Raw genomic sequence first — 17242 nt, forward strand, 5'->3', positions numbered from 1 at the left:
GTTAAATACTGCCTGTAAAGATGGGAACTGGATGGAGAGAGATTCTTTCTTAAGTTTATTTTTGCAGTCATATTTCTAACTCGTTCTCTCTCACTGTCATTTCCCTATTTCCTTGTCACTTTATTCAGTAATCCGTTTAGTGAATCTAATTATAATGTGGCTCTTAGATCTGTGCAGGTACAAATATTGATCGTCTTGCTGAAGGAGAACAATGTGCATTTCAATACGTATGAATTTATAGAACTTGATGAATTTGTAACTATCAAGATTCAATTACAGTATCGATTATGTGTACAAAGGAATTGTTCAAGTAATTTGAAAAACAACAAATTTTGCTTGACTTAATCCATTTCTAGGCAGTTTTCTTCCATGGAAAATGTTATGCTAATTAGCATTGTGATAATGGCAGGAACAAGGAGCATTGTTAAATAAGAACACACAGTTTCCTTGTTTTTTTACATGCTTCTGTTTGACATGGTGGTACGGTGGTTAGTGCTGTTGCCTTGCAGCCCTGGGAGCAGGGTTCAATTCCAGACCTGGGGAATTAGCTGTGGAGTGTTATCTGCTGTCTGTGTGGAGTTTGTATGTTCTCCCTTGTGTTTGTGTGGGTTCCCTCTGGGTACTCCAGCTTTCTCTCCCAGTTCAAAGACAACTGGTAGGTGACTGGCTTCTGTTACTCTGGCCCTGATGCGCGTGTGTGCACGTCAGTGTCTGTGTCAGCCCTGCAGTGAACTGCTGCTCTGTCCAGGATGTATCCGGCCTTGCTCCTGTTGATTGCTAGGTTGGGCTCCAACTCCCCCCATGACCCTGAATTGCATGAAGCAGTTAGATGATGGATGGATTTCTTTTTGACGCATATGTCGAGTTCATGTTAAACCGACCACATCAGACTGTCACATCCTTTTTGGTATACCAGCTATTAAAAGTCCCAAATACTTTATTATGTGTACATAATAAAGTATGTACTGTATGTTTGAAACATAACTGCTTGGGTCTGTCTCTCCTAGGAGCTCAAGGTAATAAGTATTCTCCCATATATGATATTCTCCAGAGCACACCCTCTTATGTTCCTATGGGGGATTGTGTTTTTTATCCCCGAGCTGTGGGAGTCTTGAACGAGCTCCCTAACTACGTTGTCACAGCCCGTGTAACTTTGAGAAAGCTGAGTGAGATCTTTGGGTCACTTAGCAATCACACGAGATAGATGGGCCTCCTGCTTGTAACCCTCATATGCTCGTCATAGCCTCACTGCTGTAACCGAAGAACCTGCCTCTCAGAGTAACATTGTCATGTTAAATAGAGGGATGGCTTGAAAATGGGCCTACACTATTGTACGCTGTCAATATGGTTTAAAATATCCTATTAGGTATGTAGCTTGAAACAAAATGGGAAAGTGTAGAGACGTGGGGTAATTGCCAGTGAAGTCCAGCTTCTTTAATTTTCTTTTGGAGGGCTTTTTATTGACAGTATGTTTTGAAGCACCATTTACATTTGTATTTTTGACTGAGAGCAGGAATCAATATAGTACGAGCACATAGCATAGGACGAATGGCCTCCTTTCTTTCATTTCCTTCCACTTGTGAGTGTTTCTTCTACAGTGCTGTATAGTTTTTAGAAATAGTTCTAAAAAATAAAATGATCGCCTGAGACAGGGGTTCCCAATCCGGGCCATGGTGGCCCAAACTCTTCCTGGTTTTTGTTCCAGCCCAGCTCTCAGTTACGCAGCTCACCTCTTACTTGACTTCACTTCACAGCAATAGGATTAATGTGACATCTGACTGTTTGCAGCTCTATGCATGTTGGAGGTTGCCTTTTAGCGATTGCATTTCACAAGTAACCTCCAATTCCAAATTTGTGGAGCAGAAAAAAAAAACAACTTGCCACTGTTCCAGCCAAGCAAAGGGCTGTATCTATTAAGACAGGTGAGTAGCTGCGTCAGCATGCGCAGGCTGCAAAGGAACAAGTTAATGGGTTTATTCCAAAGCTGAAAAGAGAAGAAAGAAAAACACAACATTTCGGCTGTGGAGCCTTCATTGGGTGAGCTATTAAAGCTGATCTATTAAGCTTATCTATTAAGACATCAATTAAGTAATTAAGCTCGGCTGGAGCAAAAACCTGGAAGTATGTAGGTCTTGAGGATCAGGATTGGGAACACCTGACATAAAGGTCAATTTCCTACATGTCATATACTGTGCGTCATAAACTGCAAAAGCACATTGAAATGGCGTGATGAGGGTCTGTTATCAATCATATCTAGGTCATGAACAGAATGGCTTCATTTGATTAATGACCTTTCTTATATTCTTAAAAGTTGGTGATTTATGGACACATGGGTTCCAGAATTCCCATATTTAGCAGGCACATATTACACTGCTACTAAAGGGCTATAATATTAAATTTCCCACTAATGACTAACAGGGTGTAGCATTTGAAGTAGAAAGATCCACAGTACTACACATACTAGAACAGGACTAAGGAACCTTGAATCTTCCACTCAATTCCACTACAGGATTTGGAACCTTGCAGTAAACTAATGGAATGGTTCCTTAATTGCTTAATTAAACCAGAGACTGAAGATCACTTTAGTAATTATGGATAATATAATCATGGCTGAAATTAAGACTTACAAGGAAAGAATTATGGTTGACTGCCCCAGGTCGAGAACAAGTATATCAAAGATCTGGAGTCTTGAAGTGTAGAAATTACAGGCCAAACTGAGGCTGCTGAATTTAGCACTTGTGTGAATAATTATACTAATCTAGTAAAGTGCTTGAAATACTTCACATACCAATGTTTCTGAAAGTCTGCATACAGGTATCTGCACAGTTCAGATGGTTTTTTTTAGCTTTCCATTCAATAAAGAATATTGCAACTTTGTAACTATATGTTACAAAATTCAAGTCTGAAGAATGACTAAGAAGATAAACACACCTGATATAGATAACGAAAGTTTCCGATTCTGCAAATTTGCAGACTTATGCATCTGCAAACTTATTCCTGTATCTTTTTGTGAAGGTTTTTCTATGCTGTTTATCAAACAAACTATAATTAGGAAATTAAAAAAAACAATGCTATAAAGGAAGGCTTTGAAAAGAGTCAAGCACAGATATGATTACTGCTTGCATTATTGCCGCTTAGGTCTTGAGGCAGACGTTTAGTTTCAGTCCAAGAAAAACAGTCGAATGTTTGGCAGTCAATGAGTTCCACTGCGGAGAGAATAAAACCCACCTATTCAATCCCTCGGGAGCTGCGACGCATGCAGTCTGCGCTCAGACATGCGACTTTTACGAAGCAATGTGGAACGTTCTTTGGTTGTCCCTTTCAATAACAGCTTCATAATAATAGATACAGTGCTGTCGTCATATTATCTGTTTTGGTGTTTATGATTTGTTATGTAAACCGGCGGTCGAAAATGGTAAAATAAAACCTAATAAAAACAATCTACATCATGCCATTCTTCGCGTTATTGTTTTTCAGATGTCCCGTTCCAAGCTTTAATTGAGGTTATGGAAGTAAAAATGAGATAACGAAAACGACAGCCCACTCTTTCTCATTTAAGCCATTTATTTTGCTGAAAAAGGCGAGTTACAGTCTTCTTCAGTGCCAGCTTACTACCCCTGGGGAAAATCTAAGTAAATTAAGAGCGGGGGTGCTATTTGACTTAATGCCCTTCCGACCACATCCTTACCGGGCAAGGTGCCACCACATACTGTTTGAATATACAGAATGAAACAAGTGATTCGTCAGACAAGAAACAAAAGCGTTTCTTCCTAGGGCAGTGAAAAAGCATTTCTTCGTACGCGCACGTTATTTAATCGTCCGAAGAATACAGACCCGCAAAATGAAATAATCAGTTAATATTTTTTTTAATTCACAATAGTATTAGGATTATGAAGAAATCGACAAATCTCTGAATTGTTGGACACCGTATGAGGTGGACGGAGTGCCTTCGGTCTTCCGTACCCGTTTAATCTTCGTTATGTTCTGCCAGACTGTTTAATCCCTTATTTAACTCGTTACATACTGGGCCAAAATTAAAGAGACTCCCATTACTGAGACTATGGAAGATTTGCAATCTACCCCAGAAATAAACAGGCCCTGCGACAAGACTGCTGAGAAGGTACAACCGGGAAGTTCATAATGGTTTTTTAGTTTCTATATTTCAGAAAAATACCGTAGTTGTGTTATCACATCAATAAATCACAAAAAGTTTCTCATAATTGTTACAATATCGCCGTATGAAAAAAATAAAACAATAGTGTAAAATAAGTACGTCATTCGGTATACTCTAACCGTAGTAGACTCAAGTTTGACCACCAAGTTTCAAACCGTTTTGCGCTTTGCTCATCTGGACAAAAATCAACTCAATACAAGGAGGACAGTGGTACTTTTAAACATGTTTAGAAAAATAGTAAATTGTGAACTTAAGTAATAAGCGGTGGTCTAAAACAGCTAGCACTGTATCTACCCATTGCCCCATTTTGACCAGTCATTTATTCAGGTACGCATTGTAAGTGAATTAAACAATAAACTTGATCATTATATATTCCATTCGCTTATAGTTAAATGAAATGCAGAACTTTAACAATGTTAAACCTCTTTAATCCAACACTGCCTTGCACGAACACCACTTTTCCTAAACTCAAAGCAGAAGTTCAGAGGATTAGTGGGTTTTCAGCAATGCTTTCCATTAACATTATGTGTGTAGTCAATCACCCGTAATTTGAATGTAGCTAGTTTTAGTTGGGAATTAAAATTAAAAAAAGCATTTGTGAGCTAAGACATTTCTATTGTTAATGTTTGAGAAATCTGATTTATTTACACTTTTTTTTTTCTACGGGTTTCTCACAGGTGTCCTTTTTGGAAAAGCTTAAAGTTCAGCTATCAAGAAACTCCTACTTGTTGCACAGTGAATACGTGCTTTTTAGTGTCTAGATCAACTTGCCAAGTACTGTATCGCATTCCTGTCTATTCGAGTGAGGGCCGTTCTGTGTTTTATCCAAGGCCTAAATGTAGTCCTCAGCCAAGAACATCTTACTGTGCCACCAGCCAATGATGCACGACTTTTTCATTTCATACTAAGGTATTTCATTTCATTGGGTGGGTGTGGGGTTTAGGTATATACAATTGTTCGTCTTGAAATAGGATCTAGACCTGTAAACCAATGCGATATGAGACTGAATGAATGAAAGGTATCACCGACCTACTCTTAATCTGATTATTTTTATAAATAAAAAGCAAATCAGATTGCCCTGCAGACACACAGTTGAGAAAACTGATTCACCACCGGGTCTTCCTGAGCTGAGTTTTGTTAAGCATCCTTGTGACATACTTAAGTCATGGCAGAGTCGCTATGTCCTTTAAACGAGCACCGTTTTAGAAATTGTGAGACGTCTGCTTCACGAAGAAAAGCCGTTATAACAGTTCTGAACGAGACAATTACTTCTTATCGCATTTGAAACTGGTTCTTTAAAAATGTTATTAACGGTCAATAAATGATTTGGAAAGCTTTAGTATTGAATAAATGGTCTTGTTATCAATTCGTGTAATAAAAATACGTTTTGTGTTGTACCCAGAATGTTAATTAAAGCAATACGGGCTTTTATCCACGTGTTCTCAACTGGACCTGCCAAACTTTGTAACGTTGTAGCAGGAGTAGCACTAACTCGTTTAATAATATCTACCACTCTTAACTGTGAGCAAATATGAGTACAATCTATTCTGTTATTGTTTTGACTTGTTGTTTATCCTGTCCTGCCCCTGTTTTTGAAATCTGGATTTTTTGACCGCTCAATGAATGTATGTAACTGTAGACCCCACCAAAACCTATTTATTGATTATCCATTTATGTACTACCTACTGCAGTGTTGTTGTGATGTCATTTACTTTATGTGATTTTGTGTGACGTTCATGTCTTGCTTGTGTGTCTTCTACTTTTATGGTAGAAGCCAAAGACAATTTTCCGCAGTAATGAATGAATAAACGCTTATCATTAACAATTCAACAACAAACGTCACCTGGAACTTGCGACCGTGCTACGTGTGAATGGTGTATGGTGCATCAAAAATAAAAGTACATTACCACAGTAAATAAACTTTAGAATGGAGCACTATGAAAACTGAAATAGTTTAAGTGAACCAAAATGCATTATTACCAATTATCAACAATAAATATGAAAACTATCCACGAACCACCCGGGCGCATGTAGTCTCTGTGGCGCAATCGGTTAGCGCGTTCGGCTGTTAACCGAAAGGTTGGTGGTTCGAGCCCACCCAGGGACGTAACGTTTTTCTAAAATCTACATTTGGACTTGGTTATAATACTATAAACTTCGCCATCTCCCATTTTAAAACAGTCTAATTAAACTTGACACCGTCTCCAAAAATGTATTGCGCAATCTGATGCTGAATGCAGGGTATTTTCAGCACGCCGACGAGTAAGGTAAGCTTTCGATTCGTTTATGTTTTGCAGATGTTGCTGACATTAGAACTGAGTACAATTTGAAGATTGTTAAGAAAGATCCTTCTATAAACAGATTTCTTTAATTACATTTGTGTTAGCACTTGTAGGAAAAGGTCATCCTTAGTACAAAGACGTGAGAACGTTTACTAACGGGAGCTGCCAATCTGACATCTTGTGTCAATTCCTTTAATTATTTCAGATTAAATAGTTTCTTCAAGGACTCGAACCTATCCCTTGTCCTTCGATTTCTGCTCTGTTCCATACACGCACTCCTCTTTGTGTAAAGCCGAGAGCCCTACTACAATGACTCTGTAGAGCCAAGTGTTTCTCACTTGCGTTTTCTCAAATTAGTTTCCGCGTTGTATACTAAAAGCAACAATATTTCAACTTTAGCGGATTTTTGTTTAAAGATAATTGAAAAAAAAACCAACAACAACAAAGAACGTTCTTAGCTGTATGCGAATACCCACATATTGGACACAAAGCGTGAACGTATCTGCGTGTCTCCCCTAAAATAGACAAAAAAGTCGCCCAAAACAACAAACAAACAAAATAAGAATAAGCCGGCTTTATTGGGTATACAGTAAAAGTACCTGGTAGTCCTAAACAGTTTTACTTACGTTTATTTTCGTGTATCTTTAACATTTATGGAGTTTTCCAAAGCATGTTTAAAGTTTTTGAAGTTGTACTTGATTATGTATTTAGGCTTATATTCCCCTTTGCCCTTTAAACATCGAAAAGTTTGAAAAAACGGACATAACCCCTACAACATCACAACGAGCAATGGACCGTGCCATCGACGAAAACCTTCGCAGGCTAAATACACAAAACAAGGTTTTTAAAGGTACACGGCATATAAATGTTAAGGGGAGAATAGCCGGATTCATTTTGAGTTCGTTACAAGCCCTTCCAGAGAACGGTTTATCTGTTTATTTGGCACCCTTTGCATTCCCTTAGATATTTCAATAGATAACTAAGTGGGTGATTGATTGTCGCATTCAATATTCTTTCGTGAGGAAGTTTGCGATGGGACGTCAGGCTGTCACGGAAAACAAACTCATTTGCTTTACTTTTTGCAGTAGACGATAGCCAACTTCTACCGTGACTTCTAAAAGCACAAATGAAGCATACTAGGGTTTTTATTTCATGTGTACCGTGGACGTTGTATTATTGAACATTATGTTTGTTGGTTAATTGATTAGATAACCAAATTGAAATGATCAGGATGGCTCGGAAGAAAACTTGACTGCACTGTGTGCTTTCGGATCCGCGGAGCCATTTCTTATTCACTTGTAAGAGACAGTAGGAACCGGCTATGCTGTATTTGCTTTGAAGACAACAGTTACCAAAAAAAACATAATCCCAGGTACACATATTCATCATATCTAATAACTATAACGGCAGTAAGTCTTATTCGTATTAGTACATTTTTAAGTATTATGAGCGAAGTGAAAATACGCCAATGCATAACATATTACGTGTACCACCTCTTCTGGATGAGAGGGAATATCAACACGTTTTGGGAATACTTAGCATAAACCCCAGTTCAATTTACGTACGGCGGATGTTCATTTATTTTAATTGGATGTGTGCCTAAATACACGGCCAGTTTTTAGTACCATTCACCTGTTGTACACTTACCGCATCCTGCCCAGTGGGCAAACCGTTATAAAGCTTTGGAAACCGAAGAAAGACCGATTATATGAAACATATGAGAATATTTTGCTTTGTGACTGTTCAAAACAGTAGAATATGATGGGGGAAAGATACATTTCTGCATTATTATCTTAAGTCATTATTAAAAGGGTCCATACGGCGTTTCCATTGGAAATTAACTTAACAGACAACGAAGTTCAAGTCTTGGTCATTAGAGGCTTAGAGAAATCTTGAATTAGATCAATGAAGTCGATCAATATACTATACAATTCATGTACCACGCATACTATACGGTGTCATGTCAGTACATTGGCTAAAATACGCAGATGTATGCTCCGTCTCGCAATTTTCGAGTTCCATTTTAACAGTGATGCTAATTTCAGCAGAATGAAGAACATCAGAGGTAATGCGGTACTAAATATAACCTCAGAAGACACATAAAAACAACTTCGTCAATTATTAGTTTCTCTTCACTTAGTCTTTAGCAGAACAGCTACATTGTAATATGCTCTTTATATTTAATGTCATGACAATTGTGTAAAATTTAAATATAATGTTATGGATTAAAACGAGAACAACTTGAGAATATCCATTAATACTTCATGGAACCTGTTCACAGATTTTTTTTATAGAATTGCAGTTTACTATCTAATCAGCAGTTTTATTGCACTTAAAATAATCCCTTTTGTCCCTTTTTAAATAATGTCCTCGGATTTCAAAGGCCTTTATTTTTTACAGTTACGGATGAAAGGCTTTGGAGCAGATCCTAGAGAAATCGAGATACTTATAAATTATTTATAATTGCAAATAACAGTGGCAGGTTGCGAAACTTCCTTCTTAAAAAGAGAATAACCGTTCAGCAGAAATTGTAATTGAAGGAAACTATCTGCAGGAAAACATTATACAAATTGTTCTCTTTGAACAAGTACAGCGAAGCTTTTATATTATTCTCCCCTTCTTTCTAGTATAGAATATACAGCACTCTATTACATTAGTAAAATATTGCTACAAAATGGAAGTAAACTTAAAACGCATCTCCTGGCGAAGCAACTGAATTCACAACCATAATACTGACTCAGCGGGTGGCGATAGTGCTCGATAAACCTGCGTTATAAAAAGGAGTTGCAACTATGCATGGATATTTGTTAAAATACGAGGTATTGCACCTTAAGACCAAGTTTTATCTTGACGAAAAAGGTCAGAAGTAACAAAGAGTTAAAATACTGGGCTTAACAAAGGGGCAGCGGCCATCTTGGGTATGTAAATGTCTGATGAAAATCTGTACAAAATGGATGTGTCAGCATCTGGTAGCTCGTGCTTTTTTTTGTTCGCTATTTTGTTCTCCAGATGGCTATTCAGGCCGTGATTCAAAGACATCGGGGAGAAAAAAAGAGTGGTGGAGAAACATTGACCGCTACAAAAGTTCTGCATCATTTTACGTCTCCCGGGTGATCGTTTAACTCAATGAGTTACAAAGACCAATAGGAAACCATTGCAGGATCTAAAAATGCGATGGGTGCATTGTAACCAATTTCATATAAACGGGACGGTGCGCTTCAGTAGGTCTCAAGCATCAAACATGTTGTTCGCCGTACGCCAGAACCGAGAGAAGCCCATTTCAGGGTGAAGCGATGTCAAAGCCCATTTGCAGAAATGCTTTTAAAACCCTGTCTTGTATGTCCTTCTGTCGGTTCTTTTGTGCATTTAGCGAAATGCAATTACGATTGTCAGACTAAGCATGCAAAACTAACGTCTCGTACTACAAATTGATCAAAAGGAAACCTCAAGGAGTCTAATAGTGTAATTGTAAATTCTTAAAATTATAGCTTTGTTGTGCTTACGTTTAGGGTAATAAAACATTTCAGTTGGCTGTCGTAATTTCTATAAATTCTTCTAGATTTATTACTATTTACGATTACTATAAATGGTTGACTTATAACATAACTCCTATTATGACATTTTTCTACTTCAAGAATGCTTCAAAACAGTGCTTTTGGCTCGCTTGACAGATTTCGAAAGCGCTTCCACTGCTATTTCTGCAAGTGCAAACTAATATTTGGAGGGTGTGAGGGATTGTTATAACCTGAAACATTTTCACTCATAGGTAACCGTCTAGTGAAGTAACACTGGTTCGATTTTATCTTTGGATAATCTAATAAAATTACTCCTATTAAAAAAATGCGGAATTACAGGCTTTATTTAATGCCGTAAAAACCCGCTATTTTCCGTCTGCTGCTATAAGAAATGACAGCACAGTTACTCGTTTCGCAAACTTTTGGAAAGAGTTACGTAATCATCCTCATTATAATAATGTAATAATAATACAGTGCGTTAAACAGACTGCACAGCAGCTGATATGATTCAACTTATTTGTCGTTAAAAGGAAAATGTGATTGTGAGAGTAAATAATGCCACTTGAATACTACAAAACGAGGAGCGAATACCTTTCCCGGCTGTGTTATTCAACTGTCCTTAGAACCTGTATAATGGCGTAATAGATTCGACATAGTTGTTTAATTGGGTTGTGAGTTAGACTGCTAAAGCAGAGCAATCAGTTATTAATTGAGACCCGCACAAGTTAATTCAAAGTAATTCAGTGTGAATGTACAGCAGACACGCTTGGACAGTACTAAATAATCAGCCCCATTAATCAAACGGATACACACGCAAAGGTATCCATTTTTACTCCAAGCTTTCCCGTTTTCATAAAATACAGAAAGTCAGATACTTTAATAATTATATAACAATAATTATTAAATATTAGTTACTCTAAATAATAATAATATGGAACCCTTTTTCAGGAATGCATTAAATCATCTTAAGTAATGTTAAATATATTTGGATTCCCAAGTGCATGTTTTCAAATCCAGCGACCATACTGTACTAGACATATGTGCCATTTTATTTTCCATGGGTTATGTTTCCTAAACTTAATTCTTAAATTACAGCACATATATATAGTAGTTGTAATGAAAAATCCTTTTCTGCTACATTTGAACATTATTTGCATGATAATGGTCTTATCTACAGTATGTCATTTTCAGGCATTGCATTGTGATACTTTAAACCAAATAATAAAAAAAACAAAGTTTAACAATAATTACTCAAATTTTTTATTCTTAAAACAAAAGTAGCTTTTATTTTATGTTAAATTATTTGGTGTTTTTTGAATTAATTTTAGGCTTTGGTAAATGTTCAAATGTCAAAATTCATAAATAGTTCTTTATGTGGTCTGAATGAGTAACTTAAAATATTTCACTGAATTCAATAACTGTCATTTTGATATTTTCTGTATGAATTTGTTTTCAAGTAGACATACATATATCTATATAAATTTAAAAAATGTTATAAAATGTTTTGACCTGGTGTAAAACTTAACGTGTGTAGATAATGACATACTGTTTTTACAAAATCTGATTAAATTCTTATTGAACAAATTGCATAGCTATAATTAATTGGACAATTTGGTTAATTATTTTCACTTTTACATAAACTCTCTTTTTGAAAAAGAAAAATTGCTTTACTAAATAACTAAAATAGGACTAAAGTAACTCATATAATAATGAACAGTCATCTCTTAAAGAAAGAAAAAAAACAAAGACACGAGTTTGCATGTGTTAAATTAAAAAGAAAACAGATTTGGAAATTGAACATTTTTTTAAAACTGTCATCTTGCTAAAAGTAACTGAAATCTCATGTATTCATGTACGAGTACATTTCAAAGCATTGTATATTTTTATGATGTATAAGAATCAATCTCATACACGTATATGTTTTTATTAATAATAACTGAGACTGAAAAAAAAATTATATTGAAAAATTGCTTTCTGGTAAAATTTCATTTTTCTTGGTACTTGGTACTAGGCATTGCATTTCTTTAAGGGAGGATACTTCCCTTAAAGATGTTTAAGTAAGACTTTAAGTTGTAATAAACCTTTTGATTGTGGGCACTATCGAGCACCCTGTTGTGTATCATCTTACCCGCCTTAATACGTTTATTAATCCTTTGCCAGTTTGTCCTGAAGAAACATTTTTAGACACTAAAAATACACACAGTGCAGTGCAATACAAATACAGTAGGAGATACACTAGGTTTAGTTCAAGTGTCAACAGTACAATAATTAATCATAGACCCTATGTGGCTTTAATACTGTATATAGAACCTGAAACAATTGAATATGTAGATTTAAGGCCTGTAACTGACCATTCATTGAGATAAAGCAAAACATGTAAATTGGCTGATATTTAGCCAGTTGTAATCCTGGAAGCTGCTTTACTGATCTTTTTTAGCTTAACTAAAACGTAGATATGTGAAAACCCAGGAGGATCCTATATCAGTTGATCTGCGGTTTTTGACAATGTATGGTGCAGGAAAAGATACATATTCCTTTATATTTTTTACGAAAGGATGTGACTGAAATTCTAGAGGTAGAGCAGAGATCATAACAAAGATTTGGTACATTACATGAAACTAAACTTCATTTTAATAAAGGTAGCCATACAAAACAGTTCATTTTATTGTGGTGCATAGGAATATGTAAATATTGGTGTATGTACGATCAATACCAGGATTCTGTCTGGGTACACAGAATCACTGAATCAAAAAGCATATTGTTGTCAAAATGCAGCCCAATGCTAATATTTTGACAACATATTATTTAACAGATACTATATTGCAAGTTAAAAAAATAGTTTTTAGAAGTTTGACTCAGTATTGCTTTGATGCCTGATATATTTAACACTGGAATTATTACTTAAAACACTGTAAAAGCCATGTAAAAGTTATTCCAAACTGTGGGGTCAGCATAGAAAATAGTTCATGTGAAACTTGCACATTTCCTTAAAATGACTTGTAATAAAATAAGCATTTCTGACTCACCCAAGTATAAAAGACCAGTTCTTATTGTTGTAGTTGATTGTTTGAAAACAAACAAGCCAACAAACATTTTCACTTCCAAGAAAAAAGCTACATTCTTTTTGTTTTCAGTTAAATGCTTTTCCATCTACAAGATTGCTGACTGTTTTGTTACTATTAAGAGATTGTCTCAATGTTTCATTCATTACAAAAAAAACAATATCACTACTATTGTAAATTGTTCAACATGATGGTTTGTAGAAATAACAACAACAAATGGTGCAAAACAGTGTTTGGGCCTTATGATGACAAATACTGTTCTTCAGTCAAATCCTTAGTTTACAGATACTTCTGTACCACTTCACAGATTGCTTTTCTTTTAAACAAAATATTAAAACACCGATTACGTGGTCTAATAAGGTCACTGGTAACTCCATATGTCCTCCTGTTTCTAGAAAGGCTGTACAGCCATGGGTGACAAACAAGTTGCTTGATTAGATGACAAATGTGTGAATTTTATACATGTATTCTGCTTCTCCACACAAATGTTATGCCAGAAGCCATATCACCCTCCAACTCACAACTGGCAACCCAATGAAGTTAAGCAGGTGCGAGCCTGGTCAGTACCTGGATGAGAGATCTCCTGGAAAAACTAAGGTTGCTGCTGGAAGAGGTGTTAGTGGGGCCAGCAGGGGGTGCTCACCCTGCAGTACATGTGGGTTCTAATGCCCCAGTAAAGTGATGGGGAAACTATACTGTAAACAGGTGCCATCCTTCGGATGAGATGTAAAACTGAGGTCCTGTCTCTCTGTGATCATTAAAAATCCCAGGGCGTTTCTCGAAAAGAGTAGGGGTGTAACCCCGGCACCCTGGCCAAATTTCTCATTGGCCCTTACCAATCATGGCCTCCTAATAATCCCCTTCTATGAATTGGCTACATTACTCTGCTCTCCTCCCCACTGATAGCTGATGTGTGGTGAGCGTTCTGGTGCACTATGGCTGCTGTCACATCATCCAGGTGGATGCAGCACATTGGTGGTGGTGTAAAGTGCTTTGAGTGGAGTGTAAGCAATTATTATTATTAATTAAATGCACTGCTTGTCTTAAAAGCAGAAATCTGTTTTTCTTAAAAATCACTAGGTCATGGATATACTTTTTGGAGAGGTGAATGTTTCATGAAAGAATAACTTGGCTTTGTTAGTTAATTCATTTGGCTGGTGGAATTTACAGCTGGACCCATGTAAACAATTGAGGTCTATGAGAGCAACCCCTTCAGTACCTTGCTTAAGTAAATCCCCTCCTGGGATTAAAACCTACAATCAAGCAGCTAAAAGTCCAGAGCTCCTACCCACTTCTCCTTCCTGCTGCCAATGAATGTGAAAAAGTTCATGTTTTCAGATGCCTTAGTGACGCAGTGGTTAGCATGGCTGCCTCACAGTGCTGGGGCCCTGGATTCATCCCCAGACAGGGGGTGCTATATCCGTGGAGTTCATATGCTCTCCCCGTGTGCGCATGGGTTTTCTTCAGGGTGCTCTTGTTAGGTCTCAAAGGGTGCTGTGGGTTCTGTTCTCAAAGATATACCAGTAGGTTAATTGGCTTCCCGTTGACTGGCATCCCATCCAGGGTGTATCCTGCCTTGTGCCTGGTGCTTTGCCTCCCCTGTGCCCTTGAATTGGATGAAGCAGTTAGAAAATAGTTACAAAAATTATCAGGCAATGCTAATGCTTTTAATGAACCAGCTGATCCAAGCATTATGATATATATATAGGAACTAAATCCTAATCCAGCAGATACAGGATGCAAGGCAGGACTACAACAATTCCAATTCACAGACCGACACGTCTCATCCAGGGGCACCAGTTAACACAGATACCATGTCTGAGGACTATGGGAGAGAATGGGGGTATCTCGGCGAAACCCACACAGATTACACACGCAAAGCTTTGATGCAATATCAGTGGGTGCTATGTGTGTTCAAGCACAAACCAAAATGTTTCATCCTCTTGCTGTTAAAGCAGGGGTGAATGCATTTTTACTTTGTTCTTGTTTGGAGGTTATCACAGAATTGCACATACTGTACATCCCAGAATCATTTGCCATTTCACGACCTTGCAGACACGCAGACATCGTCGCATTCCCACGAGCACAAACTAATTAACTTCACGCTCTTTGTCTATTTAAACTTCCACTCTGCAACTTGTCCTCGCTCACTGTTGAGGTTTCCTCAGCCTGAGCTGCGCATCTAGTTAGCGATTTTCCCTGACTTATCGTTTGTTCTTGTGACCCCCTGGATTTCTGACCTACCGCTTCTGATCTCCAATCTCCCTCTAGCCCCACAACTTGGATAACGTTCGCCTAGGAATTCAGTTTTCTCTCTCACTCTCCGCACAGGGTCTTTTCCTACCTTTTCCCTCGGAGTACTGTACGTTACAGACCTATTATGGAAATCGGAATCGCAGGTAAGTGATGTTTTATATGAACAACTGCAGCGAATGAGCAAACATAACAAGAAGTATGGACATTTCAGAAATAGATAAAATTGATATTCGGGTACCAGAACATCTGATGTACCCCATTATCTGCACACAACTGGATTTCGGGTTTTGAAACAATGAACAATGTAACTGTCGCTGCAGGGCTCTGAGCAAAATAGTGAGCACGCAAAATGTAGGCTCTGCCAAGAAAAACTGAATGCATTTCGGGGCTCCATGTTCATGGGGATTCTGTTTCACTGGATGTGGAAGATGCTGTAAATAGCTTCATTAGCTGGAGCACAATGAAATGTCCTCTTAAACAGCGGAATGAAGCATTTAATAGTGTTTTACCATTTCTTACCATGAGTGAAGGTAATGGGAGTTGAAGGGGCAGAGAAGCACTTTGTTAAGTGCTCATTTCAAGATGAGCAACCCCACCCCCAATAATCTTGACAAGTTGACTCTCGTGAAGCCACGTCCACACAGTCTGGCACCCAAGCCAGGAAACATGGGATAGGAGACCACATAACTCACTGTCTCTGTCTTCACAGTGAAAGTACAGCTCTGGGAAACAGTCACTTGTGTTCAGTAAAAACGTATCACAGCATCTCATTTTCAGAAAGCACTGTTCGGGGTTCAAGAAATGAAGAAAAAAAAAAGCTCTGAATTTAGCCAGCCTTGACCCAGAGTCTCCATTCCATTCACAGCTTCTTCTCTAATGAGAGAAGGGATGAGTCTGCTCAGAACTCCAGCAACAGCAAAACCTGCGACTCTCTGGACACCTGCAGACCAGCTTGGGGTGATGTCAAGCTCTTCCAGGAAGCGCTATCTCTCCTGTCAGGCACTGTGGAACTTGCACCACGTCAAGCACATTGTAGGGGGTCATGTTGGAGAAGCGTATCATGCCTCATTCTCTCCCATTGATTTATAAGACTGGCTGCCAAGGGGCTGAGTCTTACAATGAATGCTGGACACTGGAAATTGGGTGGTTAAGGAAAAAATAACGGGTGAGTCCAATTTTGAGAAAAAAGAACAACGTGATGAAATCCGTCAGTCTACAGCGACAACATTTCATACATTGTGGCTAGTTCACTTTTCTGGAAGCATATCTCATTACAATATTTTAGCAGACAACAAGGCAGGATCAAGCTGCTTACAGAAATTAAAATGTTTTGTTTACCAATGACAAAATTTGATTTTTCAGAACAGATACATACACTCATGGTAAAAGCCTGATCTGGTGAATTGCAATTCTGTTTTATGAGGTGTATTTTTCATCCTTTTCATTTAGATGTTTTTGTGTTCAGGGCCACTGAGAGTGCCCAAGTGTGTGTGATCCTCCACCATATCTCAGTGTAACCTTTTGTTCTTTCCCAAATTTGGTCTGCTGTGTGTGGATGTATCAGTAGGCCTCTTTAGATTGGAGAGTACTGTAAGAGTTCAGGAACCTTTCCTCCAAGCACAGCAGGGGGGCAGCAGAGAGCAGTGGGCAGGGTTCTTGGTCTATTACTAAAGTTGGTACTATACCCCTGTTGCCTCATTGTGAATAATTACCACAACTTCCACAGAGTTAAGCCCTACTGGTCTATCCCATCCAGGGGTAGTCTTGTATTTTCTGTGTGCTTAACGCTACAAAACCAAGATTACCCAAAGCAGGCAATAGGCTTAAGACAAGGCATGGCCTTATCTCTAGAAAAGAGAAAACATAATAAAAGATGTATTTCAGTGCTATTTAGTAGTTCAAATGGGTAGCTGTGTCAGCATGTGTAGGCTGCAAAGGAACAAGTAAAGGTTT

At 37.8% G+C, this 17242-nt stretch overlaps 1 long non-coding RNA gene and 1 other non-coding gene across 2 annotated transcripts; both read left to right on the forward strand.

Moving 5' to 3' along the window:
* Window positions 1–6207: 6207 nt before the first annotated feature.
* trnan-guu (transfer RNA asparagine (anticodon GUU)) lies at window positions 6208–6281 on the forward strand. Its single transcript has one exon. It is a non-coding gene; the product is annotated as a tRNA-Asn (tRNA).
* LOC138239347 (uncharacterized) lies at window positions 6276–16638 on the forward strand. The gene is made up of 3 exons (XR_011189803.1): window positions 6276–6441; window positions 15365–15432; window positions 16155–16638. It is a non-coding gene; the product is annotated as an uncharacterized lncRNA (long non-coding RNA).
* Window positions 16639–17242: the final 604 nt, after the last annotated feature.

Source organism: Lepisosteus oculatus, chromosome 6 (assembly GCF_040954835.1).
Source record: "Lepisosteus oculatus isolate fLepOcu1 chromosome 6, fLepOcu1.hap2, whole genome shotgun sequence".
NCBI classification, from domain to species: Eukaryota; Metazoa; Chordata; class Actinopteri; order Semionotiformes; family Lepisosteidae; genus Lepisosteus; species Lepisosteus oculatus.